Source organism: Bombina bombina, chromosome 5, assembly GCF_027579735.1.
Source record: "Bombina bombina isolate aBomBom1 chromosome 5, aBomBom1.pri, whole genome shotgun sequence".
Classification (NCBI taxonomy): domain Eukaryota; kingdom Metazoa; phylum Chordata; class Amphibia; order Anura; family Bombinatoridae; genus Bombina; species Bombina bombina.
The window spans coordinates 1,041,538,846-1,041,550,692 of NC_069503.1; the positions used below are offsets into that span (position 1 = coordinate 1,041,538,846).

The window sequence follows — 11,847 nt, forward strand, 5'->3', positions numbered from 1 at the left end:
CCTTCTCCCTGTCATTATTTATCATGCTACCCTCCACACATTTTAATGTACCTATATTATCCTTCTTAGATTTATGTACTTAAAGAACCTTTTAGGGTTAGACTTAGAATCCTTGGCAATTAATTTTTCATTTTCAATTTTGGCTAATTTGATTGCTTTTTTGCATGCTTTGTTACATTCCTTATAAATATTGTATGCTGAGTCTGTACTATTTTCTTTTAATAATTTAAATGCCCTACGTTTTTTCCTAATTTCTTTTAACACATTTTTATTTAGCCATAACGGCTTATTTTTTTTATTTTTATAACCATATGGTATGTATTGATATGTATATTTATTTAACAAATTTTTAAATATTATCCATTTTTCCTCTGTATTTTTATTAGAAAATACATTGTCCCAATTTATATTATTTAATGATTTCCTTAAATCGTTGAATTTTGCTTTCTTGAAATTAAAAGTCTTAATTAAGCCTTTAAAACACTGCATATGAAAAGAGATTTCAAATGTGACCATGTTATGATCACTGTTACCCAAATGTTCTTTAACTTCTATGTTTGATATTATATCTATATTGTTTGATAGCACTAAATCCAATATAGCGTTACTCCTAGTTGGCTCCTCTATTAATTGTGACAAGAAGTTATCCCTGAGAACAAAATCTATCCCCCTTAGCTGAATTACTAGTTTCATTGGCCCAGTTTATATCAGGGTAGTTAAAATCTCCCATAATTACAGCACTGTTATTAGCAGCCTTACCTATTTGGATAAGTAGTTGAGTTTCCTCCGGGTCACTAATGTTGGGAGGCTTGTAGCATGTTCCTAGTAATATTTTTTTAGGATTTTTCCCCCCACTCTTTATTTCAACCCACAGGGTCTCTACATTGTCACTTGTATCATAAATATCTTCCCTTATTGTAGGTTTAAGGTCATGCTTCACTGCTCCAGATGCCTACCTATGTATCTCTTCAACATCACAGAATACCATGGGGAAAAAAACAAAATTAATAGAAGTAAATAAGAACTTTTTAGAAATTGTATGCTCTGTATGAATCACAAAAGACAATTTGTGATATGAGGCTACGCAATCGCACAAGGCTGTCATTTTATTAAAAAAAAAAAAAAAAAAAAAAGGCTGAAATGGCTTCCCTAACATGTCATGTCAGTCACACAAACGCTCCATTCTTGCCCAGCAACAGCACTGATTACTTATCTAGGGGGTCGGACCAAGAAGTGACACATCTGTGTCACAGCACATAACAGTCCTAAGGTGTGCAGACATAGCAGGTGACAAAGGGAACAAGCCACTGTTTTGAACAAATATGTTTAAAATAAAAAAAAATTCATTAAACTCAATATTTCATCAAAAAAGTGATATTTGTTTATTATAAAATTGCACAGCTCTACTTTAAACTATGTACAACAGGTATGTTTTTTTAAAAACACAGGGAAATACTCATCTGAAAAAACTAAACACTGGAAATGTGAACCCATCAAAACCTAAACTCATGAGGTCTTCATGACAGACCATATACAACAACCTCTGTGAAAACAAACCTTAAAGTGAATGTAAATGTTAAGCTTTTTAATCTACACTACCAATTCTCAATAAGCTTCTCATTGAAACCGCAATGTTTTTATTCATAAAAATTATTTTTATCATTAAAATTTATATAAGAACTTATCTCCGTTTTGAAGGATAACTCCTCCCATCCTGGACTTCCTGTATTCAGACATCGCGTATAGAGCTGTCCTATCTGCTCTATTACGTAGTCCTGAAACCCCCTTCACAACGAGAACTCCATTTGCGCATGCGTTTTAAATCGATGTCTAATATGCGCATGCGTTCCCTGATCCATTGAGAATCGTTATCCGCAAAGAAAACATTGCGCATGCGTGGCAAAAATTTTATTGCGATCTCATTGCTTGTCAATCACGAATCTGCAGGGAACGCATGCGCAGTTACATTGCGTGACGTAGAAAAAAAAAAGGGGCTAAACGCCAAGGGGTGCAATCGATTATTTAAGGAATAGTCAATTAACTGAAAAATGCGGGACAAGATGGCGGGCGAATAAAGTAAGAAAAATATTGATAAATACCTTTATATTTGTATTTGTTATGCATTTATAAAAAAAAAATGATGAATTAAACTAGCCTTTATTTTGCGAGATTCACAACATGAGGATGAGAGGTGACTGAGTTTACATTCACTTTAAGGGGTAGAAAGGTTAAAGTTGAAAGTGTGCATGTCTTTAAAAGAGAGGTATTTTTCAAATATACTTCCATTATCAAAATAATGCTTCTAGTAAGTTATTACGACAAGGAAGTTGGTTTCTTATTCAAAAGGTTGTCAGACTGCTTTAAATTGACTTTAAAATAAAAATATAGGTTTTATTTAAACAATGATTCATATACTGTAGTTACAGAAGAGAATTCCCTTTATACAACATTTGGATATACAAACTTGAAAAAAGGGCATACGTTGGCACCAATACAAATATTACAGTTTTGAATAAGCAACTGATATTTCCAAAGGGTTAATGACCAGTGGGCCAGGCTAAAAACTAGGGTTGCACCAATACCATTTTTTTTTATGACCGAGTACACATACCGATACTTGTTTCAGCTCTGTGTAACTACATTATATATGAATCATATTTAAATAAAACCTATATTTTTATTTTAAAGTCAATTTAAAGCAGTCTGACAAAAAAAAAAAAAAAGAAACCAACTTCCATAAATAAGAAACCATTTCCCGAATAAGAAACAACTTGAATAAGAAACCAACTTCCTTGTTTTAAAAACACTAGGATTTACTATTGAAACTAATAAAGGGCACTTTCATTCATGAAGTATAAGATACTTCATGTAGAAAGCTCCTTTATTTGATTCAAGCGATCACCGCTCTTAGCTCCTACAGCAGAGCATGGCTTAAAAATAAAAAAAATTTGGGCTTAGGTGTGACATTTTCACATCTTAGCCAATAGCAGTGCAGTAAATCTGGCTCCCATTGCGCCAAGTCGGATTTACCACACGGCTATTGGCTAAGAGGTGAAAACGTCACCTCTTAGGCAAAAAAATTTTTAGTCGTGGGCTGCCGTAGCAGCTAAAAACGGTGATCGATTGAAACAAATAAAGGAGCTTTCTACATGAAGTATTTTATACTTCATGAATGAAAGTCCCCTTTATTTGTTTAATAGTAAATCCTAGCGTTTGTAAAACGCTAGGATTTACTTTCACTGTAAGTAATCACTGTTTGTCTGTGACATACATATGATGTGAGGGCCTGTGCACCAATATTCAAACATCACATCTTAGAGCATATGTTGCTGAAAAACAGTAACTACTAACTAGAACTATTTTTGTTATTTTTTTCTATTTCAAATTGAAATCCACCCATGTACATTTCAAAGCTGACATTTCTATTTATAAACAAAGCTTTTAAAAAAAAAAAATCATGCTGCAGCTCATCATACCTGTTGCTTGTAAAATTAAAACCCAGATACCTTTTATTCTCAAATGTTATGACATTTGTATATAAAAATAAAGAAAAGCAAGTCCAAAAAAAAAAAAAAAAAAAAAAAAGAGCCAAGTCAATATTATGTTTACATATACAAAATATATATATATTCATAACAGACCCAATTATATTTAGTTCAATATACCCTGGACACTTATGCGGTAGCTAATAGTAAATTAAATTATTTAGATGTCCATTAAATAATTTACTTCCCCATAATAAAATCAAAATCTTGCAATTAATTTTTGCCTGTTTTTTTTTTTCTGTAGAAACGCTAAATGTTTATTCACCTGCAATTGAGAGTCTAGATAGAACACATTCTAATTTCTTTGGAAATCAGCACTTATTCTGCAACATGTCAGACAAGTAACTGATCAGTGTAGCAGCTCTTCTAAACTAATTATGTCCCTGATTAGCTTAAAATACCCCTTAGACTGCACCACAATGCAAATCTTGCTACCAAATGACAGTTGAATCACTTAACACGTATACTTTGTATGGGTAACGCTTATTCGCGTATAAAAAAATAAAAAAAAAACTGAACTTACAGTAACTTGTATTAAAATACTTTTTATACTGCTCTAAATGTGACTAGACCAACGGTTGTTTTCACTGAAAACGATATAACGTAAATTCATCTATATGCAGAAAAATTGACGTGTTAACACAAGATAAATAAAAAATAAAAAGTTTATAAAATATATAGCTAAACATTATGTATCTATGTGTAAACTAAATATGTCAAACAGTTGCGCACAGAGTAGGGTGCACGGGGTGTTGGGTGTCATTTCAGCCAGACGTTGCTCCGTATCACTTCAAAATGAAATAAACTTTATTATATGACCATAACTCGCTAACAGTTTCGCACAAATAAAAATGAACTCACTGCTGTAAAAGCCATCTGCAATACCCTAAGTGGCACTGAGAGTGGCACAAGCTAGGCAGCGGCCTCCAACCCGCCATGTTGCCATACCCCACAACTAGACTCGGTACCATAGTCTGGTCTACCGAACACAGTCGCTGTCATCTTTATCAAACAGGCCCCCGCTTACCTCAATGAGCTAGCCCAACGTATAGGTCCCACCCGCGGGCACCGCCGCCGTCACAAAATTTTGTCTTTACCCACTGCTAGATCCAGTCATATAAACAAGATGGCGGCCGCAAACCTTCCTGCCGCCCAAAGCGCGTATTCAAATCCGCAGGATGTTTACTGATAAAATAACACGGAGCAAAAGAGGCTGCGTCACCATAGAGATGGAAATGGGGACAGAGCGGCTAGTTACGTCTGACGTTTGAGTTGTCAGAACGCCATGTTTGTACAGGAAAGAACGCCTATACTTCTGTCCTTTCTTATATTGTGCGACTGGAAATTAGGACAATTATTTAAAAAACTATACTACGAACGTGTTTCACCCTAAGAATATACGTCACCATATACAATAAAGTTACACAGTTTCGAATACTGTGGATATCTTTTTTGCAATACACCAGCTTTTTGGAAATCAATTATCTGTTTAAATGTGTACGTTAAAATGGAAGTTAACTAAAATATGTACTATATGATTAAATATGAAGTATTGAATCTTAAAACTATGTTGAAGAAAACAGAATAGAAAAAAAGTAATAACGTTGAAAAAAGTTCAACTTGTGGAAGGGTGTCTCCCCTTAAAAAACGTAGAAGGCTTGAGAGATCTTGAGAACCAAAGTTCCTATAGATTTATTATAAGAATATAGGTTAATCTGATTTTAGTTATGTATTGTTGACTAGTTTCAAAAAAAATAGTGACAAAAAAAAGATATTTTAAACTCGGATGAATGTGACCATACCCGTCCATATGGCCACAGAAATCTGTCAGTTATATATAATATAATATATATATATATATATATATATATATATATATATATATATATATATATATATACACAGTGTATATATATATATATATATATATATATATGCAATGCAGGCTGTTGGCTCTCTACAAATAACTGATGGTAAGAACAATAACTGCAAAATATACGAAGCATTGTAAATAAATTTACTGAACACAAATTATCAATCAATAAGTACGTTTTGTAAGTTTAAAAAAAAAAAAAAAGCACTATATGTATAACAGAAGGAAACAATTCAGACTATTTTTTTTTTTTTTTAAAGTAACATTAAAGTGAAGGTTCATTTTGATGAATTAGTGCCCGGTTTTTAATAAACCTATTAAAAACAAGGACACTTTAATTCATCAAAATTGACATTTCACTGTTTTCTTCAAAAACTTACCTTTTAATCCTGGCAGCCTCTCCAGCACTTCCTCCGCCCGTCGCGAGTTGTCTTCGCGGGTCCAAAATGACGAATCCGGCTTCCTCCAATCACAGCGTTGCATCAGGCCACGATTCCCCCGGGGGGAAGCTGTGATTTGAGGAAGCCTGATTCATCATTTCTGACATCTGCAGAGGCTTCCGACGGCCGGGGGAATCGCTGGAGCATCATTCAGGATTAAAAGGTACGTTTTTGAAGAAAACCGTGAAATGTCAATTTTGATGAATTAAAGTGCCCTTGTTTTTAATCGGTTTCATACTGATGGGATATACATTCCTACCAGGAGGGGGCAAAGTTTCCCAAACCTCAAATGTCTATAAATACACCTCTCACCTCACTCATAGCTCAGTTTTCAAACTTTGCCTCCTTAGGAAGTGGTGAAGCATGTGCTTGATTTCTTCAGTGAAGGCGCTTCTAAGCATATTGAAGCCAAGTTCCTCTCTAAGTGCAGTGTTTATCTTGAGGGATGTGAAGGGAGTATTGCCTGATACCATGTTTTCGCCTATGGGAAAACTTTTCATAAGGCTCCCTGTAAATTGGTCGCAGGGATTCATCTGCTGCCTCCCTTTATAGATCGACAATATACTCTTGTACCATTGCCTCTGCTGATATGTTTCAGTACTGCTTTGGCTGTCTGCTATATGTGGATGGGTGTGTATGAAAGTATGAAAATTTATCTTTTTTAACAAAGACACTCTCAGCTATCGATTAGGCCCTTTTAAAGTAATGTTGTTATATATTGTTTTTATATATATATATATATATATATATATATATATATATATATATATATGCCTTGAGTCAGTTGTTTAGTGTTCCTTATATATTACAGCTGCAAAACAGGTTTGTTTGAGTTTGCAACATATCGTAGTATGTCTTAGCATGTCTGGGCATGTCTTTACATGTCTTGACATGTTTGGGGATAAAACTCCACATCCAAATCTCCCTGGGTTTTTTTTTTAATTTTTTGTTAGAAAGCTATATACAGAACTTGTTATATCACTGCTTATTCAATGCTTCATTTTTTATATTTAAGCACTGTTTCCCACTCTCTTAAAGGGACACTGAACCCAAATTGTTTTCTATCATGATTCAGATAGAGCATGCAACTTTCTAATTTACTCCTATTATCAAATTCTTTTCATTCTCTTGGTATCTTTATTTGAAATGCAAGAATGTAAGTTTAGATGCCGGCCCATTTTTGGTGAACACACTGTGTTGTTCTTGCTGATTGGTTGGTAAATTCACCTACCAATAAACAAGTGCTTTCCATGGGTCTGAACCAAAAAATTAGCTTAAATGCCTTCTTTTTCAAATAAAGCAAGAGAACGAAGAAACATTGATAATAGGAGTAAATTAGAAAGTTGTTTAAAATTGCATGCTCTATCTGAATCACGAAATAAAAAAGTTGGGTTCAGTGTCCCTTTAAGCCTGCTATATATAGGATCATATATATAAAATTGCAAACTATTTATATATTTTTTTTTATTATTTTTTTTTTGCAACTATGTCTCAAACTGAACCTGCCTCAGAAGTTACCATAGAAACTAAGCTGCTTGAACATATCTCTACAAAAAGATAAGTATGTTTATTGTTAAAGGCTAATCTGATTTCTTCAGCTCAATTATGTGGCTATTTTTGTAATATTTTCTATGAGTATAAATGCTATCACTGTTAATAATTTCCAGTCTAAATGCAGAGGGCATTTCTGCAGCAATGAAAGTTTTTTTACTACAGCCATAGAGAAGGCTATGTCTGCTATTCCGCCTTCAAATGAATGTTAAAGGGTTTTGCATTATGTTCTTAAATCTAGTGAATTTTGTACTGACCGACAGCATACTGACGTATCTTCTATTGATGGGGGTTCCTCTGATTCAGAGGATCTTACATCAGAGACAGAGATTGACAAATCTTCTTTTTTTGTTTAAAATTGAATATATTTGCCTCTTTTTAAGGTAGTTTTATTTACTTTAGGGATTGAGAAGCATAAAACTCCCCACAATAATTTCAAACTTTGGGAAACAGTCCCTAAAGTTGATGGGGCTATTTTCACTCTTGCCAAAGGTACTACCATTCCTATAGAAGACAGCACTTCTTTTTAAACCCTTTAGATAGAAAACTTGAATCTTCTCTTAGAATGGCATATTTGCATATTGGCTATATTCTAAGACCAGTTATATCTATCGCTGATGTTGCTGCTGCCTCTATATTTTGTTTGGACAGTTTAGCTCTACAGTTGTCTTTAGACACAGAATTATATAACATACTGGTTTGGGGTGACTTCCGGTGTAGGCGGAGCTGGCCGGACGCATGTGAGCAGCATCTTGAGGCTGGATATTGTGGCCACCACTCGCCTGCTAACGTAGTCGGCCCTGTGCATAGAGCAGTTGGTCCGGCCATTGTTTGCTGGACGCTGCCTGGTTTTTCCTGGGCTATACTGCGGGAGTCTATTATAGCCATCTTAGACCCATTGGCTAGGGTCACCGCCTGGTATTCTCCTCCGCTGGCACGCAGAGTATGAAGAAGGTCTCAGGCGACTAAGCTCAATGGGCAAGCCTGACAGCGGGAGCCTTTTTTAAATTCTGAATTCGACAGATTCACCTATTTCTGGCTACGCTCTAAGAAGAAGCTGTTTACCTGAGTAAGGATCATCAAAAGCTTGGTCGACTGGCTCCACTCTCCATGTCTCCTGCAATGGCCTCCCAGGACCCGGTGGTAGGCTGGAGTGATAGGTTTTGCGGCAGTCCACCGCATTGCGCTTCACTCGCCTACTAGGGTAGGAGGCATTAACCCTGCTAAAGTAAAGTTGAGATAAAGAAGTGGGGACGGTCCAGCTATATGGTAATTGAGCCTGAGCAGCTTTGGAAAAGGCCGTGGCTATTGTCTGGTGATACGCTAAAAGGACAGAGAAAAGTTTGCTATTTCTTCTATATGTGTTATTATATGTGACTTTCTTTCTGCTGACTGCATCAGACAGGTTACGGGGAGTAACCAGACAACAAACTAGTTAAGAAAAAAGGTGGAATGTAATGACTTTGCCTTATAATTCTTCATATAAAGGGGTTATTGTCTTGACACCCACAAACTCTTGGCATCAGATACATTGTCCTGCACAGCATTAGTATACCCGCTCTGCGAAAGCAATTGTATGTAAGTTGGGATATAACTTATAAAATTCAAAACTATCTGCAGTTGCCTTTTTGATGTGCCATCCTATTCTTTATTAAAGCTGCAAAAGTGTACGGAGGCCGCAGATTAGCTGAGAATCAGTGTAAAAGTTAATCTCTTCTTGCCTCCTACAATTGGAACTGCTTCAATTTTTGGTCCCCTGTGGATATAATACGCTGTATAAGTGAGATTTTCAAAAGCTCCAGATTTTAAAAGCAATGTTAAAGGGACAGTCAACACCCAGGAAAACTTTATCCCATACCTTAGATCCACAAAAAACAATGATCCCTTGATAAAGCCGGTTCACAGCGAAATATGTTGGGTAGATTAGGGTCTTGGTGAGGAGTCCTAGGAGCCCCTGTGTTTTTAGTTAGCCTTATGCTATGCTATCCTTCAATTACTGTAGACATTGATACTAATATGTTCATAATTTATTTAGATGCTCTAACTAAACAATTTATGTTGTAAGTTATACTTTACTTATGGTGGAAAATGTTAAATTCTGATTGAATCCAGGACAGGTATACAAATAACGTTAAAATGCTAGTAAGAAGGCATGATACAATTAATTGATTATTTGATATACCTGAATAATAAAAAACGATCTGAGTGATAAAACATATTATCTAATATTCTCTAAAGTATAACAATATGAGAAAGTGACATAAATGCTTTTATACTGAAGCTAGGTTATAGACAATATTATCAAGTCATTAGACCTTAAAGGGACAGTAAAGTCAAAACTAAACTTTCATGATTCAGATAGGGCATGCAATTTTAAACAACTTTCCAATTTACTTTTATCATCAAATTTGCTTTGTTCCCTTGGTGGTATTTTTGAAAAGCTAAACCTAGCTAGGCTCAAACTGATTTCTAAACAGTTGAAAACCGCCTCCTAGCTCAGAGCATTTTGAAAGTTTTTCACAGTTAGACTGTGCTAGTTCCCATGTGTCATATAGATAAACATTGTGCTCACTCCCGTGAAGTTATTTAGGAGTCTTCACTGATTGACTACACTGAATGCCTGTCAAAGGCACTTAGATAAGGAGGCTGTCTGCAGAGGCTTAGATACAAGGTAATCACAGAGGTAAAATATATATTAATATAACTGTGTTGGTTATGCAAAAATGGGAAATGGGTAATAAAGGGATTATCTATCTTTTTAAAAAATAAAAATTTTGGTGTAGACTGTCCCTTGAAGCAAGCAGATTTACTACAGATACATCTGTAATACACATACATCTTGACTCTGACTGAATTCAAAACAGATATATTAGTAACGGTAAAACATTTCAAAGTGGGCATAACAGAATTAACTGACACTTTGAAATACCAGCTTTACCACAGATATATCTGTAATACACATACATCTTGACTCTGACTGAATTCAAAACAGATATACTAGTAACGGTAAAACATTGCAAAGTGGGCATAACAGAATTAACTGACACTTTGAAATACCAATGAAATACGAATGTTCAGAGTATGAACACACACCATCTAATATCGGTTAAAGTATAACAGTACGATAAAGTGATAAAGTACTTTTTTACTGAAACTGAGTTAAAGATTATATTATTAAGTAGAGTCGACTTATTACATAAGTATCAGAGATATGCATATATTTTTTCCTTTCAGCTAAGTAATTCTAAACGTGGGTAATACTTTAAACTAGGGTTGCACCGATACCATTTTTTTATGACCGAGTACAAGTACCGATACTTGTTTTCAAATACTCGCCGATACCAATTACAGATACTTTTTTTTTTTAATGTCATGTGACAGTTTTCCAAGCACAATACAGACTAATTATTTAAGATTCCTTCTTTATAATTATAAAGGGCTGTAATTCAAAAGACATTATGAAATAATAAAAGTTTTATCTGTCACAAAGTTCACTGAACATGTGTATATTTAAAAAATATTACAATAAAATATTAAATTTAAAGGGGTGATGCAATTAGGTTGTAGGGCTGTTATCAAACATCAATCTGACATTTGTATGGAGGTTCGACGCTAAGCTGAACAGTCTTTCACTTTCCACACTACTGCATGGGGCAGAAAGATATTTTCGGGCCATTTTAGCCAGAGCTGGAAATCTGTTTATTAACTGACCAGTACTTCAGGGGTTTGTCTGAACGAGGTACAGTGATCTCTCCTACAATAATACAAATAACAGCAATTTGTATTGGCAGAACAGTAGTAAACAATTTTTAGTTTAGTCTCCACTCCAGTTTAAAATGAAATGAGAACATGCAGTTTGAAAAAACACCACAAGATAGCATATGGTTAGGAAGTGGAGGTATCGGTTTAAGTATCGGTGCATTTGCACGAGTACAAGTACTCATGCAAATACTTGGTATCGGTACCGATACCGATACTAGTATCGGTATCGGTGCAACCCTACTTTAAACATCGTTAAAATGCTCAAACTCTGACTAAATTCAAGATAAATATACCAGTAGCAGTACAACACCGTAAAGTGGGCGTGACATAAATAACTGATACTATGTAAATATTCGAATAATATGAATGATCAGCGTATGAATATATATATTATCCAATATCTGTTCAAACACAATACTAGGTGTAGGTGATTTAACACTTTTATACAGTAACTGAACTGAACAGTATTATTAAGCTAATAGATCTTGAGCAGAACTGACTTATTACAAACAAATCTGCAATAGATTTAAGATCCCTAATATAGGACAAGATCATACATATACATTAAAACTTATTGAACTATTTACCCAAGCTTCACTATTCCAGAGATTCACTCTATGACACATTACAATGCATAAATTACAACTATAGTATCTATAATATAATCTACACGAGG

The 11,847-nt window shown here is 34.7% G+C and overlaps 1 protein-coding gene across 1 annotated transcript in view; it reads right to left on the reverse strand.

Moving 5' to 3' along the window:
* RAD21 (RAD21 cohesin complex component) overlaps nucleotides 1-4,676 on the reverse strand; it is a gene marked incomplete in the record, with an annotated part of 310,812 nt that extends 306,136 nt beyond the window's left edge. The window contains 1 exon segment of the mRNA XM_053715306.1: nucleotides 4,573-4,676.
* Between the last annotated feature and the right edge of the window lie 7,171 nt (nucleotides 4,677-11,847).